The sequence below is a fragment of the Dipodomys merriami genome, unplaced genomic scaffold (genome assembly GCF_024711535.1).
Source record: "Dipodomys merriami isolate MVZ:Mamm:240054 unplaced genomic scaffold, mDipMer1.0.p SCAF_3, whole genome shotgun sequence".
NCBI classification, from domain to species: Eukaryota; Metazoa; Chordata; class Mammalia; order Rodentia; family Heteromyidae; genus Dipodomys; species Dipodomys merriami.
Window position 1 is genome coordinate 81,813,026 of NW_027204492.1, and position 22,903 is coordinate 81,835,928.

Here is a 22,903-nt window from a genome sequence, read left to right on the forward strand (position 1 = left end):
GGAAGTGGTGCTGTGGCTCAAGTGGTAGAGCGCTTGCCTTGAGCTGAAGAGCTGAGGGACAGCGCCCAGGCCTAGAGTTCAGGCCCCACGACCGGACCCCCCCCCAAAAAAAAGAAATATTGAGCTCAATATTATTTTGGGATATCAATGGAATTTTTCTTTTGTTTTTTTTCATTCCTGGGACTTGAACTCAGGACCTGGGCACTGTCCCTGGGCCTCTTTGTTCTTAAGTGCTCTACCACTTGAGCTACAGAGCCACTTCCAGCTTTTTAAAGTAATTTATTGGATATAAAAATCTCATGGGGGGGAAAGGTTTGGAAAAAATTATATTAAGTGAAGTAAGCCAGGCCCAAAGAAGCATAGGTCCCATGGTTTCCCTTATTTGCAATATCTAGTATAGGTATGAGTCAAGCGGAAAAGGCCAGATAATGTGATGTTAGGAAAATGAACCCTTAAATATGTATTTTAATGTTTTCGTTTCTTTCATGCATGTATTTCTAATGCATTTATAAGATTATTCCTTTATTGCTTTGTATGTCCCTCCCCCACAGTGTAACCCCCGCTTTCACTATATTTGATATCAGTATATCATGTGGAGGAGATGGGGACAAACAAATCGTTTAAGGATTCAGGTGGACCTGTTGCAACAATGAGAAGTACAAAATGTCATGTCAAAACCAGCTTTACAATTTCGGTGTGGGGGGGGGAGGGGGGTATAATTGGGTGGGGGGAGGGGGGTAAAATTGGGTGGGGGGAGGGGGGAGGCAGGGAAGGGAAGTGAAGGGTAAACAAAGGAGGAGGCTGCAATGCTTGGTAAGAAATGTATGCATTATTCTGCCCATGTAATTGTAGCCCCTCTGTACAGTATGTTCTCAAATAAAATAAAATACAATTTAAAAAAAAAAAAAAAAAGAAACAGCAAAAAAAAAAAAAAAAAAAAAAAAAAAATCTCATGGGGGGCTGGGAAGTTGGCTCAGTTGTAGAGTGCTTGCCTCTCATGCATGAGTCCCTGGGTTCGATTCCCCAGCACCACATAAGCAGAAAAAGCCAGAAGTGGCACTGTGGCTCAAGTGGTAGGGTGCTAGCCTTGAGCTGAAGAGCTGAGGGACAGCGCCCAAGCCCAGAGTTAAAGCCCCACAACTGAAAAAAAAAAGTCTCATGGGGACTTTCCTGCTGGGGCTATCTTTGAATGGTAATCCTCAGATCTCAGTCTCCTGAGTAGTTAGGATTACAGGTGTGAGCCATCAGCACCTGACCACAATGAGTTTTGTAATATTTCACAGGGAAGGAAGAGAGCAAAGCAGGAAAACAAACACTATGCCAGTCTTTCTGTAGGTGTGTGTGTGTGTGTGTGTGCACATGCTTGTGCATTATGGTATTGGGAAGTGAGCTCAAGGCATAGGGCTTTTGTTTTGCTTTTTCACTCAAGGGTGGTGCTCTACCACTTGTACCTTACCTCTACTTCTTTTTCTGGTTAATTGAAAAAAAAGTCTCAGGAGCTTCTCTGCCTGAGCTGGTTTCAAACCCTTATCCTCAGATCTTATCTCCCTGAACAGGTAGGAGTACAGGTGGAACCACTGATGCCCAATTCTTTCTAGCTGTTATGTTCCGAAAACATGAGCCTTAAGGGGCCTAGGGAACAGAGGCAGAGACCACATATATGTGCCAGAAAATTAGAAGAAAGATTTGAGTCCAAGCCCCAGTACCAGCACAAAAGGAGATAGAGAGATTTGTCTCTTTTTCATTCTTCTGTTTGTGCAGGGAAGAGTAGAGAGCTTTAGAGGACATCAGATCAATGGGAGATCAAGAAGGGTAGACTGGGGCTGGGAAGGTGGCTCAATGATAGAGGGCTTGCCTTGCATGCATGAGGCCCCTGGGTTCCATTCCTCAGCACCACATAAGCAGAAGCTGGAAGTGGAGCTATGGCTCAAGTGGTAGAGTGCTAGCCTTGAGCTGAAGAGCTGAGGGACAGTGGCCAGGCCCAGAGTTCAGGCCCCATGACCAACAAAAAAAAAAAGAAGGGTAGACTGGGCTCAGTTTTTCCCAGAGCAGCAATTGGACAGTAGAAGACTCAAGAGAGGAAGGGTTTTGTAGAATGTATGTGGGCTGGGCACTGATGGCTCATGCCTGTAATCCTAGCTACTCAAAAGGCTGAGATCTGAGGATTACAGTTTGAAGCCAGCCTGGGCAGGAAAGGCCAGGAGACTCTTATCTCCAATTAGCCATTAGAAAACTAGAAGTGGCTCTGTGGGTTCAAGTGGCAGAGCATTAGCCTTGAGCAAAAGAGTTCAGGGACAGCACCAGGCCCCAAGTTCAAGCCCAATGACCCCTTTCCCCAAAGAATGTCTTCATACCAGTGGGGAACTTGCAAATAACTCTGTGCCTCAAATGTGTTAAAGGCTTTGTAGTTAACCATAGTACTTGAATTCACATGGAGAGACAGTTTGGAAGTAATTGCTAGGACCTTGGGAACTAGAAACAGATACCCTTATTATAAAACCACGTGCCACATCTAGCTAGGCCTGTGCTGTTCCTATCTCCAAAGGCTGAATTAAGGGAGATGAGTCTCAAGAATGGTTGATAGTGTTCTTCCCATAATTTGATAAAAGGAGAGGAGAGAGTCAGAAATAGCATTTGAGAAAAAGTCACAAGTTTACCTGTGGGGCTGTCAGTGAACTGTGAATTCTGAGGTTTCTCTCAGCTCCATCTTATTGATAGAAGGAATTACTGTTCTGCTTGGTAGAAAGGAGACCAGAATCTATTAGGTTCATGAACTTATCTCTTGTCCTCAGCCCTGTGATGCTAGGGTCTAAAAATGTTTCCAGTGAACGTTATTGTGATCTTTTTGGTACCAGAGTTTCCAACAACAACAAAATCAAACTAGATGGCACGATGTAAAAGCAAATTACAAGTCAAAATGTTAAAAATTTCTGTTTGATGAATAGGACCATCATAAATGCCACTTGAGAGACACTGGAAATCAGCAGGTAGGAAGGGAATGTTCCCTAATGTACATTGGTGATTAGATCTAATTGCTCACTCCCCTTTCTGCCAAGAGTGGCATTTGTGCTGAACTCAGGACTAGATTGTCACAAACAGAAGACCACATATGTCAATAAGAGGTCTACATTGAGGAGGGCCTGTGCTTGGATGGGAGCAGACTTGTCTAATTATCATATTTTTAAAGCTTATGGAAGAATTGTTCCACAGTATTCAATAGATATTAAGCCAATATTTAGTAGTCAAAGAGGACTTCTTAGAAGAGTTCACATCTCAGTGAATTGAAGAACTAACATGTTCAAGTATTGTTCTGTGTTGAGTACACCATCATGGCCAGAGATAAAAGGCAGAGGAGCAGGGCCTCAAGAACTAGGTACATTGCTTTTAGAAAGTGGATATGTATACCAGTGATAGGAACAGGTTGCTACAGAGAAAAATGGTGGCCACATTTTTGTATTTCCCATTGCTTGTGAGTGAGTAGGGAATTATAAAGACCTGGGATGATTTGGATAATCTCTGAAACTGCTCCTTATTTGTTATTTGGTCACTCTTCCATTAATTTTCCCACAGTAGTCAATAACTCAACATGGGGCCAGGTGCCAGTGGCTCATGCCTATAATCCTAGTTACTTACAAGGCTTAGATCTGAGGATGGAGGTTGAAAGCCAGCCTAGGCAGAAAAGTCCATGAGACTCTTTTTTTTTTGGGGGGGGGGGGGTCCAGTCATGGGGCCTGAACTCTGGGCCTGGGCACTGTCCCTCAGCTCTTCAGCTCAAGGCTAGCGCTCTACCACTTGAGCCACAACACCACTTCCAGCTTTTTTCTTTTTCTTTTTTTTTTTTGCTTATGTGGTGCTGAGGAATGGAACCTAGGGCCTTATGCATGCAAGGCAAGCGCTCTACCACTGAGCCACCTTCCCAGCCCTCCATGATACTCATATCTCCAATTAACCACCAAAAGGACCTGGAAGTGGAGCTATGGCTCAAGGGGTAGAATGCTAGCCTTGAGCAAAAAAGCTCAGGGACAAGGCCCCAGGATCAGCACTTGTGAGTATGTGCACATGCATAAGGTCACACACACAGACCTCTACATGTAAAATAGACAAGCTTTAGGGACAGAGAAAAGGATTGTGGGAGACTCCACTCATTCTTTAGTTAAATGGGAATGCAGAGACTCTGAAGGTACAGGTGCTGGTATCATTTTGAGAAACTACACCTAGTTCAAAATCTACCAGGAAGAATGATTGTATCTCCTAGACTTGCCTAGTGTTCTCACAGTCTCTCACACCACTGTCAAAATTGTAAGATGGGAGTTTGTATTTATTAAGGGCATGGTCTGAGTTCCTTTTATGCTTTAGCAGTGCTGGGGTTAAAAAGCATTCTTTAAGGGCTGGGAAGGTGGCTCAGTGATAGAGCGTTTGCCTTGCATGCATGAGGCCCTGGGTTCGATTCCTCAGCATCACATAAGCAAAAAGAATAAAGCCGGAAGTGGCACTGTGGCTCAAGTGGTGGAGCGCTAGCCTTGAGCTGAAGAGCTGAGGGACAGTGCCCAGGCCCAGAGTTCAGGCCCCATGACCGGACCCCCCCCCCCCAAAAAAAAAAAGCATTCTTTAAAAAGAAAGGGGCAGGGCTGGGAATGTGGCTTAGTGAGAGTGCTTGTCTTGCATGCATGAAGCCCTGGGTTTAACTCCTCAGTACCATATAAACAAAAAAAAAGCCAGAAGTGGAGCTGTGGCTAGCCTTGAGCAAAAGAAACCCAAGGACAGTACTGAGGCCCTGACTTCAAGCCCCAGGGTGGCACACAAAAAAAGAAAGTGGAAAGGACAAGAGGTAGGCCTACAAGGCCTCCACTGTTATACTCCATTTGGATTTTGGAAATTGCAGAGCTAATTTTGCTGATAGTGGTTTACACCCACCCCCTCATAGTGGAAATTGAATTTAGAGCCTTGCACTTTCAAAGTAGATGCCTCCCACATCTTTACACTTCAATAGGGTCTCCTGTTTTTTTCAGGCTGGTCTGGGATGGAGATACTGGTATCTATGTCTCCAGATTGCTGGGATTACAAGGGTTCTGACCACGCCCAGTGTTTTTAAAGACCTGGGGAAAATCCTAAACTCTAGAGTCTACATTAGAAGAATAAAAGGTGGTAGAGAGGGGCGGGGTTGGTATAACTCAGTGACAGGCCAAGGTTAGGCTGTTGAAAAAAGTAGCCTAGTATTTCCCATACCATGCTTCTAAAGCAGCATGCTTACTAAGTAAGGCCTGAGGGATACTGGAAGAAAAAAAAAATATCACCCGTTAGGACCTTTCCTTCAGGTGCTAGGGTACCAGATGCATTCTGGGGGACTGGAAAATGTCTGGGATCTGGAGAAAGCACAGCTGGATTTTAAGTTGTAACTCCTCCATCCTTAGTTGTGTGAACTTCAGAAAATCATGTCCATTTCCCCCTCCCCAGCCTCAATTTTCCTCCTCCATGATTTTTGACAGAATGACAGAAACGATTGTGCACCATGCCTCACATAGCACTGGAAACATGTCTTAAAGCCGCTGAGTTGAGATTAACGTGCTGAGAAAGCTCAAAGGAGGCAGCATTCACTATCGGTTTGAGGACCAGGGAATTTTTCAGGGTGGACAGTGGGAGACAAGAGAGCCAGCTCCAGTGGGAGGAAGGCCTTTTCGCATGCGCGAAGCTCAGGATCTCAGCACAGCAGCAAGTGGGAGGAGCCAGGTTTCTAAGGGGTTGCTATGGCATCAAGGGGCCAGGGGAGGTTAACCTAACTCTTAAAACATTGCTCCCAACCCCCACTCGCCATCGCCAGGGCCGAGGGCCATTGTTCCCGGCAAAATGGCGTCGGTAATCCCCCCCCTCCCTTCCTGGTCAGAGGCCTAAATAAAGCTGAGGGTGGGAGTGGGACTGGAGGTAGGAACAAAAACTACAACTCCCAGGGTGCACTGCGCCCGCCTGTGAGGCGCAGGGCACGTGCCCAGGCCTAGCGGGTACAAGCCGTCAAAAATCCATTTCCCTGCTTCCCTTTCCCATCCTTGCTTTGGCTGTTGTCTAGACCCTGCGCGCGCGCACTGCAGTCCTGGGGAGCGAAGTGGGGGGCGGGGGGACATGCCGTGGCTATTGCCCTTGCAACATAACAGAAAGACCCGTATATCTAAATCTGTGCTTCGACTTCTAATCCCGAAGCCGGCAGGTATGGCTCTCGCGAGAAAAGCCGGGAGCTGGAAAAGAGGAGTTAAGGGTGGTGGGTGAAAAGGTGCTGGCGGTTTTCACATAGTTACACTGTTACCGCATTTAAATGCTTGCAGATAATTGACAGTGAGGTGGGTAGCTAGGAAGTCGTGTGTGCTTGGCCTGTTTTATTTCTTTTTTTCCTTTAAGAGGGGAAAGGGCACAGCTGCGGTGAGAGCGAGAGCTTCAGAACCCAGAGGAGGTGTCGCGCGTGGCACTACACTGAGATTTTCCTTTTGGAAGGGGGAGAAGCCTTTCTCCTCGACGCGCATCCCTCACTCCGGCTGCGTTCTAGAGGGCGGGGAAGGCGTGTACACGCTCCAGTTGGCTAGCCACTCGGCACCTCGCTGTGATAGGGGGCTGCTCTGAGTTGGGGCTGCTCCTTTGGCTTTCCCCGCCCCTCCCCCTCTCTTTTCCTCCCCTCTCTTCCCCGCCCCCCTCCGCCCCTCTCCAAGCCATCTGAATTCCCTGGCTGGAGTACGCGTGCGCTTGGTCAGCTCCGGGGCGAGCGCGAGCTTGGGCTCGTACCCTATTCCCCTAACCCCGCCCGCTCTTTACCTACCGGAGCTATCTGGTCTGGTGGGCTCGCGGGGAGACGCGCGCACGCGCATAGGACGTGGAGCTGAGCTCGACCCACCGAGGTGGGGAGTAAGAAGCATCCAAGGAGGCGATAGCGGAGGAGGCGGTGTATGTGTGTCTATTCTACGGTTTGGCTCGTTGAGGGGCTGGTGGAAGCTTGAGGGCGAAGGAGAAGCGAAAAAGAGTCTAGAGTCTTCCTCTGTGAGAGCCTCCAGTCTGGTGAGGGTCCCGGGCCGGCTGAGGCGCTGGGAGTGAGGGAGGAGGCCGGGGGGCGTGTCTGGGATCCGGCTGCGAGATGAATGGGCCGGGGATGAATGGAAGGAGGCAGCGGCGGCCGAGAGTCTGTTCGGAGTAAGCGCCCTAGTGGGGGGCGGCTTGACCGAGACAGGGTGAGTGCATTTACCAATGAGTATCAGACGAGGCCGGACTCTTATCTTCGGAGGGCTTGAGGTTCTGCTGTCTAAGAGACCGACTAGGCGGAGAGGAAAATTCAGAGGAAGAAAGTGGGGAAGGGCAGATTTGATTTTGAGCTGTGCAATTTTTGTTTTCCTTTTTTAAATTTTTTTTTATTTTTTTGTTTCTAGGGCGTGTGGGGGGGAACTTTGGAAGCTAACGGGAGACCAGGGAACAGGGAAGATGAGGATACTGAGGGAGGAAAAAGGTTGACAAAGGACCGGGTGATTATTTAAGTGAGATTGAGGCTACTGAAAGGGAGGGTCGTTCCGGGTGTGGGAAGTTCACATAGGTTTCAGTGGGTTATATTCATGGAAATGGGGATGCGGGGTAAACTGCGTTTCACTTAAAGGTTCAATTGATGTGTGCAGGTCCATAGGACTAGATCTGGGTGAGGAATATTGGCTGGCTGGTCGTGTGAAAATTTGTTAGTTTTAAGGCGAGTGAGAGGTTCTTTGGGAAGGGGTGATTTGTGTTTTGCGAATGACACTTGGGGATAAGGGAAGATGATAGGATAGGGCTAGGGTAAAAGTGGTGAGATGGATTCACTGCTCAGAAAGACGTTTTGTTTGATTAGTTAAGAGTGGTGAAACATTTAGTGAGGTATCAGTGGCAATCCTGCACGTGAGTATCTCCAGAGCTTGAGACTGAACCCATTACAACATTTGCAAATGATGCAGCTATCTCTTAAGAGAGAACTGCTTGCTGAGACTATCATATGAATAGTCCTTGCAGTGTGAAAATCTGTTTAGTAGTGATTCCATCCATTTTTTGAGGCTACCTCACTCATTTTCATGTGTAGTACGTTTTAATACCAAGAGAACTTTTGAAGAGGTCTTAGTATATATGACACAGAGCTGCAGGTGTCTTCTAGATCGTCTTTTAATCCTTTGGATTGAAAAAAAATAAACTGGACCGTCCAAATGAAAGATACCTTACACTTAGGATAGCAAAGCTGATTTTGAATGCTTAAATAACTATACATGATAGTTTTGTGGTTATTCTGTATTTATCTCCTTTGAAAATTGGTACTTGTTTTTTGTTGTGAGTATAAATTAAAACAGCTTACTTGGACACTTTGTTCTCTGAATATATTACTTATCTTTTGGTAAGGCTGTCTGGTGATGGTTACATTCTGTTCTGGGTCAAGATGAATAGTTATGGATTTTTAACTTTTCATGATTATTTGTATAAATTTTCTGACATATTTTCAGTCTTCATGGAAATGTTGCAAATTTAAGAACATTTTGGGGGGCCTGTTTTGATATTGGCATGAGTGTAATCCTACAGTTGGAATTTGAATGTGGATACTGTATTCATAGTCTCAGATTAAGATGAATGCTTTGTGTGTATTTATATAGCAGATAATATATATAAATATATATGTATGTGATATACATATATTTGATGTAATGTTTATATATTTCATATTACAAATTATAAATACAGCAGGAGTATAAAATACAGTCAGAGCCTGGAAATGTTATAGTAAGTGTGTGGGACTCCCGCTTTTGAACTAGATGTTCCTAGGGAAGAATAGCATTCTTGTATGGAGGTATATTTGGAGATTGGAATGAATTAAGGCTAGAGTGGTAGTTGCGGTTGAGGGAAAGGACTTTGCTTCTCACTATTCCTTTTTCTTTTTTGGTTGTGCTAAGGCTAGAGTGGTAGTTGAGGTTTAAGGAAGGACTTTGCTTCTCGCTATTCCTTTTTTTTTTTTTTTTTGGTCGTGAACTCTGGGCCTGGATGCTGTCCCTCAGCTCCTCAGCTCAAGGCTAGTGTTCTACCACTTGAGCCACAGTGCCACTTCTGGTTTTCTGAGTGGGTTATAGGAGATAAGAGTCTCACGGACTTTCCTGCCCAGTCTGGCTTTGAACCATGATCCTCAGATCTCAGTCTCCTGAGTAGCTAGTATTACATGTGTGAGACACTGGCATCTGGCTCACTATTCCTTTTGCTAGCATCCTTTACTAAGTTAGATTAGATGCTCCTTAGTAGAGTTCACATCCCACTTTGTATAGGAAAGATAGTTTTCTCTATACATTTGAAAGAGAAAATAGACTTAGAAAAATAAAATTTGCTCTAGAAAGTGATAGGCCCCGGAATTCTGGCTTCTGTATCAGTGTTAATAATTGATCTAACAAGTCTACATTTGTTGGTATAAGTATTTGTCTTTAAGGGGTTTCATTTCTAGTCTTGACTTAACTTTCTTCCATGAAGTAGAGAAGTTTCTGTTTTCTGTAAATTGTCCATTGCTTGACCAAGAAATGATAAAGCCAATATAAAAATCATATTATCAACACATTTCTGGTTTTGTAACTGAACTAAAACTCACTAATGGACAGCTTAAGATTTTGTATATTTCTGTAGGATAAAGAATTGTGTATAACAGCCGAGTGCTGGTGACTCAGGCCTGTAATCCTAGCTACTCAAGAGGCTGAGATCTGAGTATTGCAATTCAAAGCCAGCCTGGGCAGAAAAGTCTGAGAGACTCTTATCTCCAATAAACCACTCAGAAAACCAGAAGTAGCACTGTGTCTCAAGTGGTAGAGCACTAGCATTGAGCTAAAGAGCTCAGGGACAGCACCCAGGCCCAGAATTCAAGCTCCAGGACTGACAAAAAAAAAAAAAAAAAAAGAATTGTGTATAAGAGAAAAAAAGCCCACCATCCTTTCTACAACTAGACCAGCTCAGTTTGCAGATCTCTTGGCTAAAAGCCAGGATTCTTTCAAAGGACTGTATCTTTTCCATTTTTGTTTTGAGATATCATAACATTTTGGATGTTGTTAGTAGATACTTGATGATTGTAAAGGATAGCTATAAAAGCATTTAGAAATTCCTTAAGAAACTTCAAAAGTAGAATTGATTTTTTTTTTTGGTGGTCCTGGGACTTGACCTCAGGGCCTGGATGCTGTCTCTGAGTCTCTGAGCTATTTTGCTCAAGGCTATCACTCTACCACTTGAGCCACAATTCCACTTCTGACTTTTTTGGTCATTACATTACTTTTTTTGGTCAATACATTTTAAGAGTCTCTAAGATTTTCCTGCCTGGTCTGGCTCTGAATTGGCTCTGAACCATGATCCTCAGATTTCAGCTTCCTGAGTAGCTAGGATTATAGGCGGGAGTCACCAGCACCTGGCTTGATGTCATTTAAAAAAACTTTTCTAGTAGAGGTAGTGGTTTTATGAAATATTTTGTTTGGAAAATGTTTAGATTGATAAGTTACAGAAGAAAGCTTTGTGCTCCTGTTTTTCAGAAACATTTTCTTCTGAGTATATTCCCCCCCCTTCCCCATCCCCCCTCCTTCCCCATCCCCAGCCCTTCCTCCCCCCCCCCACCCCCGTTGTGGGGCCTGAACTCTGGGTGCTGTCCCTCAGTTCTTCAGCTTAAGGGTAGCGCTCTACCACTTGAGCCACAGTGCCCCTTCTGTTTTCCTTTTGCTTATGTGGTGCTAAGGAATTGAACCCAGGGCCTCATGCATGCAAGGCAAGTGCTCTACCATTAAGCCACCTTCTGTATGGCTATTTTTATAAAAGGTGCTTTAGATTGAACTCAAGGATTTGTACATGCTAGGCAAGCTCTCTACCACTCAATCACAGCCCAAGCCTTTAAAAAAATCTTAATAGAGGGGCTGGGAAGGTGGCTCAGTGGTAGAGTGCTTGCCTTGCATGCCTGAGGCCCTGAGTTCAATTCCTCAGCACCACATAAGCCAAAAGAAAAAAGCTGGAAGTGGCGCTGTGACTCAAGTGGTAGAGCGCTGGCCTTGAGCTGAAGAGCTGAGGGACAGCGCCCAGGCCCAGAGTTCAGGCCCCACAACTGGACCCCCCCAAAAAAAATCTTAATATAAATGAAATACATTGTTTTCTGTGTTACAGTATTGGTAACTTAAAGAGTTGTGATATTATGTAATAACATATTTTCCATTTGGACCACTTTATACAACCCAATGGCATTAATTATTGCATTGTGCTGCCAGCAGATACTTATAAGTAGAAAATGTGTGTGGGGGGGCATAGTAGGCCTTGAACTGAAAGCTACTTTCTTGCTCATGGCTGGTGCTTTTCCACCTGTACCATGCCTTCACTCTGGTATTTTTCTGGTTAACTGGTGATGGAGTCTTGTGAACTATTTTGCTCTGACTGTCCTCAAATCAGATCCTCCAGATCTCAGTCTCCTAAGTAGCTAGTATTACAGGTGTGAGCCATGGGCGCTGGGTTTTAATTACTGGTACTCTACCCAGTAAGCACTGACTCCCTATTTTTCCTTCACTCCTGGTGACTCTGTGGCTTTGCCTATTCTGGATATTTCATTTAAGTGAAATCATACAGCATTTTATACCTGGCTTCTTTCACTTATCATAGTTTTGAGATTCACCCATGTTGTGCATGTACTAATGTATAATTTCCTTTTATGGCCGAGTAATATTCTATAGTATGGATATGGCACATTTTTTATCTATTTTTGAGTTCATGAATATTTGGTATATTTATGCCTTGAAGCTTTTGTGAGTAGTGTTGCTATGAACATTCATTCATTTATTCTTTTTTTTTTCCTTGCCAGTCCTGAGGCTTGAACTCTGGGCCTGGGCACTATCCCTGAGCCTCTTTTGCTCAAGGCTAGCGCTCTACCACTTGAGCCACAGTGCCACTTCCAGCTTTTTCTGTGTATGTGGTACTGAGGAATCGAACCCAGGGCTTCATGCATGCTAGGCAAGCACTCTACCACTGAGCCACCTTCCCAGCCCTGAACATTCATTCATGTACAAGATTTTATTTGAAGCCAGCCCGGACACAAAAGTCCTTGAGGCTCATATCCAATAAACCACTCAGAAAACCAGAAGTGGTGCTGTGGCTCAAGTGGTAGAGCGCTAGCCTTGAGCTGAAGAGCTGAGGGACAGTGCCCAGGCCTCACGACTGACCAAAAAAAAAAAAAAAAAGATTTTATTTAAACGCCTGTTTTAAATTATTTTGGGTTATGTACCTAGAAGTGGAATTACTGGGGTCTATCTTAGTCATTTGATTAATTTGTTGAGAGACCACCAAATCTGTTTTATATATTGCTCTGCCATTTTACATTTCCACTGACAATATTGGGAGGATTCCAGTTTCTCTACATCTTCTCTAACACCTGTTGCTTTCTTTCTTTTTCTTTTTCTTTTTGTCAATCTTTTTAAAATAAGTTTTTTATTGTGAAAATACTCTACAGAGAAGTTACATTTACATGAGCAAGGTAATGAGTACATTTCTTATCAAGCATTGTTGCCTCCTCCTTTGTTTTTCCCCTACCATCCCTTCCCTCCCACTTCCACAACTACACTCCCTCCCCTCCCCCGCCCAAATTGTAAAGTTCGTTTTTCTACTGTGTCTTGTACATCTCTCTTTTTGTCAATCTAGAGGCTTGAAATCAGAGCCTGGACTCTGTCCCTGAAATCTTGTGCTCTAGGTTAGTGGTCTACCAGTTTGAGCTACAGCTCCATTTTTGGCTTTTTGGTAGATAATTGGAAATAAGAGTCTCACAGACTTTTCCTGCCTGGGCTGGCTTTAAACCATGATCCTCAGATCTCAGATTCCCCAGTAGCTAGGATTACAGGAGTAAGCTACTGTCAGCTCTGTATTTTAGCGGCCTTCTGATGGGTGTAAAATGGTATAATTGTGGTTTTGATTTGCATTTTCCTAATGACTAATGATGTCCAGATTTTTCTCTTATGCTTTCTTTCATTATTTATATTTTTTTCTTTGGAAATGTCAATTTAAGTCCTTTGTTCATTTTTTAAATTTAGTTCTCTAGATACCAGACCCTTATCAGATTTATGATTTATAAATAGTTTCTTCCGTTCTGTGAGTTGTCTTTTTAGTTTTGTTTAAAGTGCTAGGGATTGAACCCAGGGCTTTGGACATATAGGCAAACTCTCTGCCATTATCATTGAGCTACATACTAGACTTTGTCTTTTTTTGTTGTTGTTGGTCTTGAGGCTTGAACTTTGGGCCTGGGCACTGTCCCTTAGTTCTTCAGGTCAAGGCTAGTGCTCTACCACTTGAGCCACACCACTTTTGGTTTTCTGGTGGTTTATTGGAGATAAGAGTCTCATGGACTTTCCTGCCTAGGCTGGTTTTGGACCGCGGTCCTCAAATCTCAGCCTCCTGAGTAGCTAGGATTACAGGCGTGAGCCACCGGCACCCAAAGAGACTTTTTGTCTTTTTCACATTTTTTGGTTTAGTGGTGGTTGTTGTTTTTGAGACAAAAATATCAAACACATGGCCTCAAACTCAAAATTCCTTTTTTTAAAAGTTTTTTTCTTTTTTAATTCTAAAGGTGATAACAGAGGGGTTACAGTTATATAAATCAGGAAATAAGTACATTTCTTTTTGAACAGTGTCACCTCTTCCTTCCTTTTTCTCCTAAACTGAAGATTTTTTTGCCTCAGCCTCCAGTGTTGGGATTACCATCATCCTTGGCTTTCCAACCTTTTAGTAGTATGTTTTGAAATTTGATGAAATCCAGTTTGTTTTTTCATTTGTTGTATGTGCATTCAATTTTTTTGAAGTTTAAAGTTCTTTGTATTTTTTCTATTTCCAGTTAATGGCACCATTATACTTTTTAATTAAATCACAGCATTTAATTATCCTAGAAACATATTGTTTACAAATTTTGGCAAATAAAATTTCTTGTGGGTAGAAAACCATGAACCTTACAGTTAGTAAACTAGCTCTGAAACTGTATCTTTCCTTTTACAGTGAATGCCTTTCTTCAAACAAAATCTGGTGTAGATATACAATGTATAAAAGAAGAAAAGAAGCACTCCTTTGGGTGAAGCATTGAAACAAGATTACATAATTTCTCTTCCCTCAGTATTTGCCAATATTTTGAAGAAACAGTTATTAGAATTTACAGTAACATTGTACCAGGTTTCTATGAAATTTTAACATAAAATGCCCACCAATTATATTTTAAAATTGCTCTTTCATTAGGCATTCAATTTTTTTTCCCCCAAGAGTCACATTTGTATGTGACAGGAAGTTCCAGCCTTATTTTTATGCATGTGGATGAACTTGACAATTTACAATTTAAAAGTATGGGTTTTTTTTTTTTTTTGTCGGCTGTGGGGCTTGAACTCTGGGCCTGGGCGCTGTCCCTCAGCTCTTCAGCTCAAGGCGAGCGCTCTACCACTTGAGCTACAGCGCCACTTCCGGTTTTCTGGTGGTTTATTGGAGATAGGAGTCTCACGGTCTCTCCTGCCCAGGTTGGCTTTGAACTGTGATCCTCAGATCTCAGCCTCCTGAGTAGCTAGGATTACAGGTGTGAGCCACCAGCCCCCGGCAGTATGGGGTTTTTGAAGGGTTTTAAAAATTATTTTTAGGGCTGGGAAGGTGGCTCAGTGGTAGAGTGCTTGCCTTGCATGCATAAGGCCCTGGGTTCGATTCCTCAGCACCACATAAGCAGAAAAAAAAGTCAGAAGTGGTGTTGTGGCTCAAGTGGTAGAGTGCTAGCCTTGCACTGAAGAGCTGAGGGACAGAGCCCAGGCCCAGAGTTCAGGCCCATAACCGGACCCCAAAAAATTATTTTTAATTTTTGCTTGTTATTATAAAGGTGATATACTGAGGTAAAAGCATTTTTATTATACTTATGTAGTTGTACAAAGGAGTTACCCTTCAACAAGTCAGTTTTTTTTTTTGTTTGTTTGTTTTTTTTGTCAGTCATGGTGCTTGAACTCTGGGCCTGGGCACTGTCCCTCAGCTCTTCAGCTCAAGGCCAGCACTCTACCACGTGAGCCACAGCACCATGTCCAGCTTTCTGGTAGTTTATTGGAGATGAGTCTCATGGACTTTCCTTCCCAGGCTGGCTTTGAACCATGATCCTCAGATCTCAGCCTCCTTTGTACCTAGGATTACAGGCATGAGCCACCAGCCCCCGGCAACAAATCAGTTTATAAGTACAATGCATCTTTCTTTCTTCCTTTTCTTTTCTTTCTTTCATTTTTTTTTGTGCTAGGCTTGGGGCTTGAACTCAAGGCCTGGACACTGTCTCCGAGCTTTTTCTTATTTTTTATTTTATTTTTTTTTGCCGGTCGTGGGGCCTGAACTCTGGGCTTGGGCGCTGTCCCTCAACTCTTCAGCTCAAGACTAGCGCTCTCCTACTTGAGCCACAGCACCACTTCCAGCTTTTTCTGCTTATGTGGTGCTGAGGAATTGAACCCAGGGCCTTATGCGTGCAAGGCAAGCATTCTAGCGCTGAGCCACCTTCCCAGCCCTCTGAGCTTTTTCTTTTGACTCAAGATTAATGCTCTACCACTTGAGCCACAGTTCCACTTCTGGCTTTTTTGTGGTTAATTGGAAATAGGAGTCTTACAGATTTTTCCTGCTGAGGCAGTTTTCAAATCTCATCTGGATCTTCAGATCTCAGCCTCCTGAGCAGCTAGTATTACGTTACAGGTGTAAGCCTCTGGTCTACAATGCACCTTGATCAATAAATACCATCCCTTTCATCATTCTCTCCATCCCTCCCAACCCAGCTCCTCCCCTCAGTTTTTCTAGTTTCATAGGATATGCATTGATTATTTTGACTGCATCACCCCCTTCATTTGTCCACTTCTCCTCCCCTTGACTTCTCCCCCTACTTGAGCTTGAACTCAGGGCTTCTCACTTGACTTCTTTACTACTTGAGTCATACCTCCATTTTTAGCTTTTTGCTGATTAATTAGGGGGATGCAAGTCTCAGGGCCTTTTCTGCCTGTGGTGACTTTTGCAGTCTTCATTTCTCAGTGTCTGAATAGCTAGATACCAGCACCTGGCTTTAATGTGAAAATTTTAAACTATAAAATACTTCCACTGTTAAGCGAAACTGTGGTACTATTCAGTCACATTTTTGGGGCAGTCTTGGGGGAGAAATGTTTCTAAGTGCTTATTTTTTGGTACCAGTAAAGGAGTTTGAACTTAGGGGCTCTGCTCTTGCTTGATTTTGAATTCAGGGCCTGGGTGCTGTCCCTGAGCTTTTGTGCTCAGGCTAGTGCTCTACCACTTGAGCCACAAGTCCACTTCCAGCTTTTTTTTGGTAGAGATCAGTCTCATGCACTGTCCTGCCTGGGCTGGGTTTGAACCACAACTCTCAGATCTCAGCCTCCTGAGAAGCTAGAATTACAGGTGTGAGTTAGCAGCACCGTGCATATGTGACTTAAAAAAAAATTAACACATATTAGTTGTACAGGAAGGCTTCCTTGTGACATTTCCACATATTCATACAACTTATCCCAAACAACCTCACCTCCTTTATCACTCTCACCTTCTCCAAGGCTTTTTTGTGGAGTGTGTGTGTGTGTGTGTGTGTGTGTGTGTGTGTGTGTGTGTGTGTGTGTATGTGTGTATGCACACACTCAGCTTTTCAAATTTTTCTTTCAAGGCTGAGGCCCAACCTCTTGAGCCATGACTCTAGTTCCAGCATTTTGCTGATCATTGATCTCTCAGGTTTAGAGATGAGTTTCTCAGATTTTTGTCTGCCTGGGCTAGCTCAGACTATCGCAATACTGAGAAGCTTGGATTATAGGCATGAGCCATTCATGTCCAGCACAAGTCTTGTTTTTTGTGGCTGCCGATACTTGAACTAAGCCCCATACTAGCTTGGCTTTCTTTCTCAGAACACCATACTACTTGAGTCATGCCTCCAGCCCAGTGATTTTTTTTGTCAGTCATGGGGCTTGAACTCTGGTCCTGGGCACTGTCCCTCAGCTCTTCAGCTCAAGGCAAGCACTCTACCACTTGAGCTACAGTGCCATTTCCCATTTTCTGGTGGTTTATTGGAGATAGGGGTCTCACCATCTTTCCTGCCCGGGCTGGCTTTGAACCAGGATCCTCAGATCTCAGCCTCCTGAGTAACTAGGATTACAGGCGTGAGCCACCAGCGCCCGGCCCCCAGTGATTTTTTTTTTACCTGCAATCTCAACAATTTAGGAGATTGACAAAGGATCAAAGGTGGAGGCTGGCCCAAACAAAGGTCCAGACCCTATCTGAAAAACACTGAAAGCAAAAAAGACTGAGACATGCCTCAAGTGATAGAGCTCTGCCCTTTAAGTGCTACTACATCAAAAAAAAGTATTAAGAGCATTAGGTCTGGCACAGTGGCACTTGGGAAATGGAGGAAGGAGGGTGGCAAATTCAAAGCCAACGTGGCTATATAACAAGACCCTGTCTTAAAAGAAAAATAGGGCTGGAAATGTAGCTTAGTGGTACCGTGCTTGCCTAGCATGCATTAAGCCCTGCATTGGAGTCCTCAGTACCACATAAACAGAAAAAGCCAGAAGTGGTGCTGCTGCTCAAGTGGTAGAGTGCTACTCTTGAGCAAAAGAAGCTGAGGAACAGTGCCTAGGCCCTGAGTTCAAGCCCCAGGAATAGCAAAATAAAAATAAAAAATAATTTGATATTTATAGTAAATAAATATTTATAAAAAATTAATATTTAAAAATAATTTAAAGAGGGCTGGGAAGGTGGCTCAATGGTAAAGTACTTGCCTTGCATGCTCGAGGCCCTGGGTTCGATTCCTCAGCACCACATAAGCAAAAAAGAAAAAACTGGAAGTGGAGCTGTGGCTCAAGTGGTAGAGCGCTAGCCTTAAGCTGAAGAGCTGAGGGACAGCACCCAGGCTCAGAGTTCAGGCCCCACGACCGGACCCAAAAAAAAAAAATTTAAAGAGTATATTTTCAAGTTGTTTGTGTAGGGTGAAACTGGAAAAACAGAAGGAAGGACAGAAAAGGGAGGAAAAGAGAGGAGGAAAAGTCTCAAATTATTTGGGTAGAGCTGAACATTTAAACTACGTAACACATCAATATCATTATTTTTGAGATATCTAGTGCCAGTTTGTGGTTAAATAATTGGTAAGAATAAGTCACATGTTTCCTCCCCTCCCCTTTTTTTCTTTTGAGACATCCTCCTCCTTAGCCTCCCAGGTGCTGGGATTGCAGGTTTGTACTACCTGCTTGGCTTTTAGCCCAACTTCCTAAGGAAAACATGTATCAATAAATACTTTGCAGAGACTTTTCATGTATAGCTTAGGGTTTGTTACTGTTGTTATTGTTGTTGTTTGTGATGGTGGTAGTCCTAGTACTTGAACTCAGGGCTTGGGTACTGTCTCAGCTTTTTGGCTTAAGTCTAGCACTCTACCACTTTCAGCCACAGCACCACTTCCGGTTTTCTGGTGGTTAATTGGAGAGGAATTTCATGGGCTTTCCTGCCTGGGCTAGCTTTGAACCTCATCTCAGCCCCCTGAGTAGCTACGATATAGGCATGAGGTACTGGTTCCCAGCTAAAGTAAGTTAGATTTTTTTTTTGTTTTTGTTTTTTATCAGTCGTGGGGCTTGAACTCTGAGCCTGGGCATGGTCCTGCAGCTCTTCAGCTCAAGGCTAGCATAGCACCCTACCATTTGAGTCACAGTACCACCTTGGCTTTTTCTGTTTATGTGGTGCTGAGGAATTGAACCCAGGGCCTCATGCATGGGAGGCAAGCACTCTACCATTGAGCCACCTTCCCAGCCCCTAGGTCAGGTTTTAATAGACCATGTATTATCATTTATTTATTTATTTATTTAGGAACAGTGTGAGAGTGTTTTATAATTTAGTTACTTATAGAAATGAGAATATTTAGCTTAGCACAATTGGTTGCTAAATCTCAGCCTTTAGTTAAACATAATTAAACTGGGACATTCATTTGTTTTTGAAACTGGGAGATGTGTTTTAAAACAAGCATAGGAAATCTGTGCTTAATTAGCCCCAAGACTTATAAAGTGATAGTTCAGTTCTAATTATAGCCACTGCTGCCGTGTGTGTGTGTGTGTGTGTGTGTGTGTGTGTGTGTGTGTGTGTGTGTGTGTGTGTGTGTGTGTGTGTGTGTGTGTGTGTGTGTGTGTGTGTGTGTGTGTGTGTGTGTGTGTGTGTGTGTGTGTGTGTGTGTGTGTGTGTGTGTGTGTGTGTGTGTGTGTGTGTGTGTATGTGTTGCTGAGGATTGAACCCAGGGCTTTGTGTATGCTAGGCAAGTGCTCTACCACTAAGCCATACTCCTAGTTCTGGGAGGATAATTTTTGTGTACTGTGGCATTTCCATTTAGAATTAGTCTTTGAAGGTTTCAGTTAAGGGATAATAACCTTAGAACGTAAGTGGTTCATCTGCTAAGGAAGCTTTCTAAGGTACTGATAAGTTACTCTAAAGCTGTAAACCCAGGTGAATCATAGAATATGACTTATTTGTGGGTTTTAGCACTTATTTAACAAATATTCTTTGCATTGTTGCAATGTTCCAGGATGGGTGTATTGAGTAGATCTAAAAAAAAAGAAGGCACTCCGGGCGCTGGTGGCTCACGCCTGTAATCCTAGCTACTCAGGAGGCAGAGATCTGAGGATCATGGTTCAAAGCCAGCCCGGGCAGGAGAGACCATGAGACTCCTATCTCCAATAAACCACCAGAAAACCGGAAGTGGAGCTGTAGCTCAAGTGGTAGAGCGCTAGCCTTGAGCTGAAGAGCTGAGGGACAGTGCCCAGGCCCAGAGTTCAAGCCCCACAACTGACAAAAAAACAAAACAAAAAAAAAAGAAGGCAAAAAGGCTGTGATTCTGCTGTCTTTGAACTTTCAGTACCTTGGAGAAGAATGAATGAATGAATGAATGATCAACAAATAATTTAAGAAAACAAATGCTAAGAAGAATGTGCTGGGATAATGGGGAGGAATTTCTTTATCTCAAATGTCTAGGGAAGTCTTCTTTGAGATGACTTTAAACTTTAGGAGGCCTGATTATATCTCCTGGTGGAAGCTCCAGGTAATAAAGAAAAATACCTAGACTTTCCTCTCATATGTTTCCCTTCTCTCCCTCCCCTCCCCTCCCCTCCCCTCCCCTCCCCTCCCCTCCCCTCCCCTCCCCTCCAGTTCTCTTCCTCCCTCCACATAGGCCTTGGGCTACTCCTCTAGGCAAACATTCTTATCACTGAGCTACATTTTCAGCCTCCAGTACATTTTTTATACTGGCTGTATTATTGAGTGAAAATTCTTAGCATCTCTTTTATTGTTTGAATCAGGTCTTAGGGTTTTATTTTTCCCAGTACTGAGGCTTGAACTCAGGACCAGGGTGCCGACTTTTAGCTTGTCCCACTCAAGACTGGCACTTTACCATTTGAGTTACACCTCTACTTCTAGCTTTTTGGTGGCTAGATAGAAGAGTTTCACAGACTTTCTTGACAAGGCTGGCTTGGAACCATGATTGTCAGCTCTCAGCCTCCTGAATAGCTATGATTACAGGTGTAAGCCACATTTTTCATTAACATCAATTAGTTATACAAGGGGATTTCATTTTGACATGTCCGTTTATTCATACAGTTATACCTTGATCAGACTCACTGCATTTTTCTTGCTATTGGAAATGGGTTACTGTTTTGTTTTGTTTTTTTAGAAAAACAAAAATCAGTTACATTCCTTATGAGAAGGAACTGTTCCCTGTGGAGATGTTACTGCAGTAAGAGTCAACTTGAGTTCTAACCTTGCCTCAGGGTGATCTTGTGTGTCTCCAACCACAAAGTTTTTTATTTGTTATTAAAACAAAAGCCATACCTCCTTTTTGTTTTTGCAGAGTTCCTTTGCTAATCGGTAGAAGAATTATGCTTTATAATACACATTGAATGCAATGTATCCTATTTCATGTACTTTTGGAATCCAAGGATCTCAATTAAGAAGTGTTTTCCCACCAATTAAAACTTTTTTTCTTTTTTCTGGCTGTGGGGCTTGAACTCTGGCCTAGGCACTGTCCCTGATCTCTTCACCTCAAGGTGAGCACTCTACCACTTCACCCACAGCACCACATCTGGTTTTCTGGTGGTTAATTGGAGATAAGTGTCTCAAGGACTTTCCTATCTGAGCCTTTGAAGTGCAATCCTCAGATCTCAGCCTCCTTAGTATCTAGGATTTACAGGTGTGAGTCATCAGTGCCGGGCCAATTAAAACTTTTATGTTTCTTCCATTTGGTAATTTTAGCAAAAAAAAAAAAGTCTAGGAAGTAGTGCTATGGCTCAAAGTGGTAGAGCTAAACTAGCCTTGAGCAGGAGAGCTCAGGGACAGTGCCCTGGCCCTGAGTTCAAGCACCATAACTGGAAAAAAAAGCCTGAACTCTGATTAATCAAGGGATGTTCGTTTCTTAGAAAGTGGTACTATGCAAAAAGTGTTGGATTTGAAGATGGACATGGTGGTACATCCCTATAATTCCAGCACTGAGGTTCAGGCAATAGGATAGAAAGTTTGAGATCATTCTGGGCTATATAGAGATACCCTGTCTTAATAAACCAAAAACAATAACAATAACAAAAACAAACCAAAAAATGAATGTATGTTGGATTTGGATCTAGAAGACCAGGATTCCAGAATTCTGCCTTTTTTCACTTACTAATCATGCCACTGAACTTCTCTTAGCCTTCCTAATTTTCAGAAGTCAGATTAATATCAAGTAACTCTCAGGCTTATTGTTATGAGTAATTGAGTTAATTAGAATAAGTTTATTTATTTGTTTTTTGCACTGCTGCTGCTGCTTAAACCCAGGGACTTGCATACTGCTTCACAACTGAAATATCCAGAGCAAGAATTTTTTGTCTTTTTGTTGTTGTTGTTGGTCATGGGGCTTGAACTCTGGGCCTGGGTGCTGTCCCTCAGCTCTTCAGCTCAAGGCTAGTGCTCTACCACTTGAGCCACAGCACTACTTCCAGTTTTCTGGTGGTTTATTGGAGATAAGAGTCTCACGGATTTTGCTGCCCGGGTTGGCTTTGAACTGCATTCTCAGATCTCAGCTTCCTGAGTAGCTAGAATTACAGGTGTGAACCACCTGTTCCCAGCAAGAGTTTACAACCTTTTCCTGTGTGAAGGGCCAAATAGTAGATATTTTATGCTTTGTGGGCCATGAAATGTCTCTTGGAACAACTCATTTCTGCTGTGATAGCAGCCATGGGCAATATGTAAGTGAACGAAGATGGCTATATTCCAGTAAAGCTTTATTTAATGGACACTGGACTATGAATTTCAAATAGTTTTCATGGATCACAAAATACTATTCTTTTGATTTTTTTCCATTAAAAATATAAAAACCTGTCTTAATTTTCTGACTGCACAAAACAGTAATGTAGGTTTGACCTGAGGGCAATATGTAGTTTGGCTACCCACTGCTATAAACAGTTAGAGTGACTATTAATTAGGGAAGAGGTAGATGATTGATACAGAGAAATTATTTAATTTTGATGGTAAAAGAAGATGGAGGGCTGGGATGTAGCTCAGTGGCAAAGCGCTTGTCTAGCAAGTGCAACGTCCTGGGTTCGATCCCCAGTACCAAAAAAGAAAAGACCAAAAAAATACAGTTAAAAAAAAAGAAGATGGAGTTTGTTTTAGCCCCTTTTCTGGTTTGTATCTAGAACTTTTTCACATAAAATTTGTCTTTATAGGGCACTAGGGGCTCACACCTGTAATCTTAGCTACTCAGGAGGCTGAAATCTGAGGCTAGCAGTTTGAAGCCAGCCTGGGTAGTAAAGTTCCTGAGGGTCTTATTTCCAATTAAGCACCAAAAGAGCCAGAAGTAAAGCTTGTGGCTCAAATGGGACAACACTATACTTGAACAAAAGAAGTTCAAGGG

At 43.2% G+C, this 22,903-nt stretch overlaps 1 protein-coding gene across 3 annotated transcripts in view; it reads left to right on the plus strand.

Annotated features, from left to right (window-relative positions):
• The first annotated feature begins 6,170 nt into the window (after nt 1–6,170).
• Wnk3 (WNK lysine deficient protein kinase 3) overlaps nt 6,171–22,903 on the plus strand; it is a 150,433-nt gene continuing 133,700 nt past the window's right edge. For 2 of the 3 annotated variants that reach the window (XM_070040399.1, XM_070040401.1), the window contains exon 1: nt 6,171–6,199. The gene's annotated coding sequence lies outside the window, so the exon portion shown is untranslated. Of the gene's footprint in view, nt 6,200–7,125; nt 7,206–22,903 lie in introns of those variants that run through there. The other variant, XM_070040400.1, reaches the window with a different exon arrangement.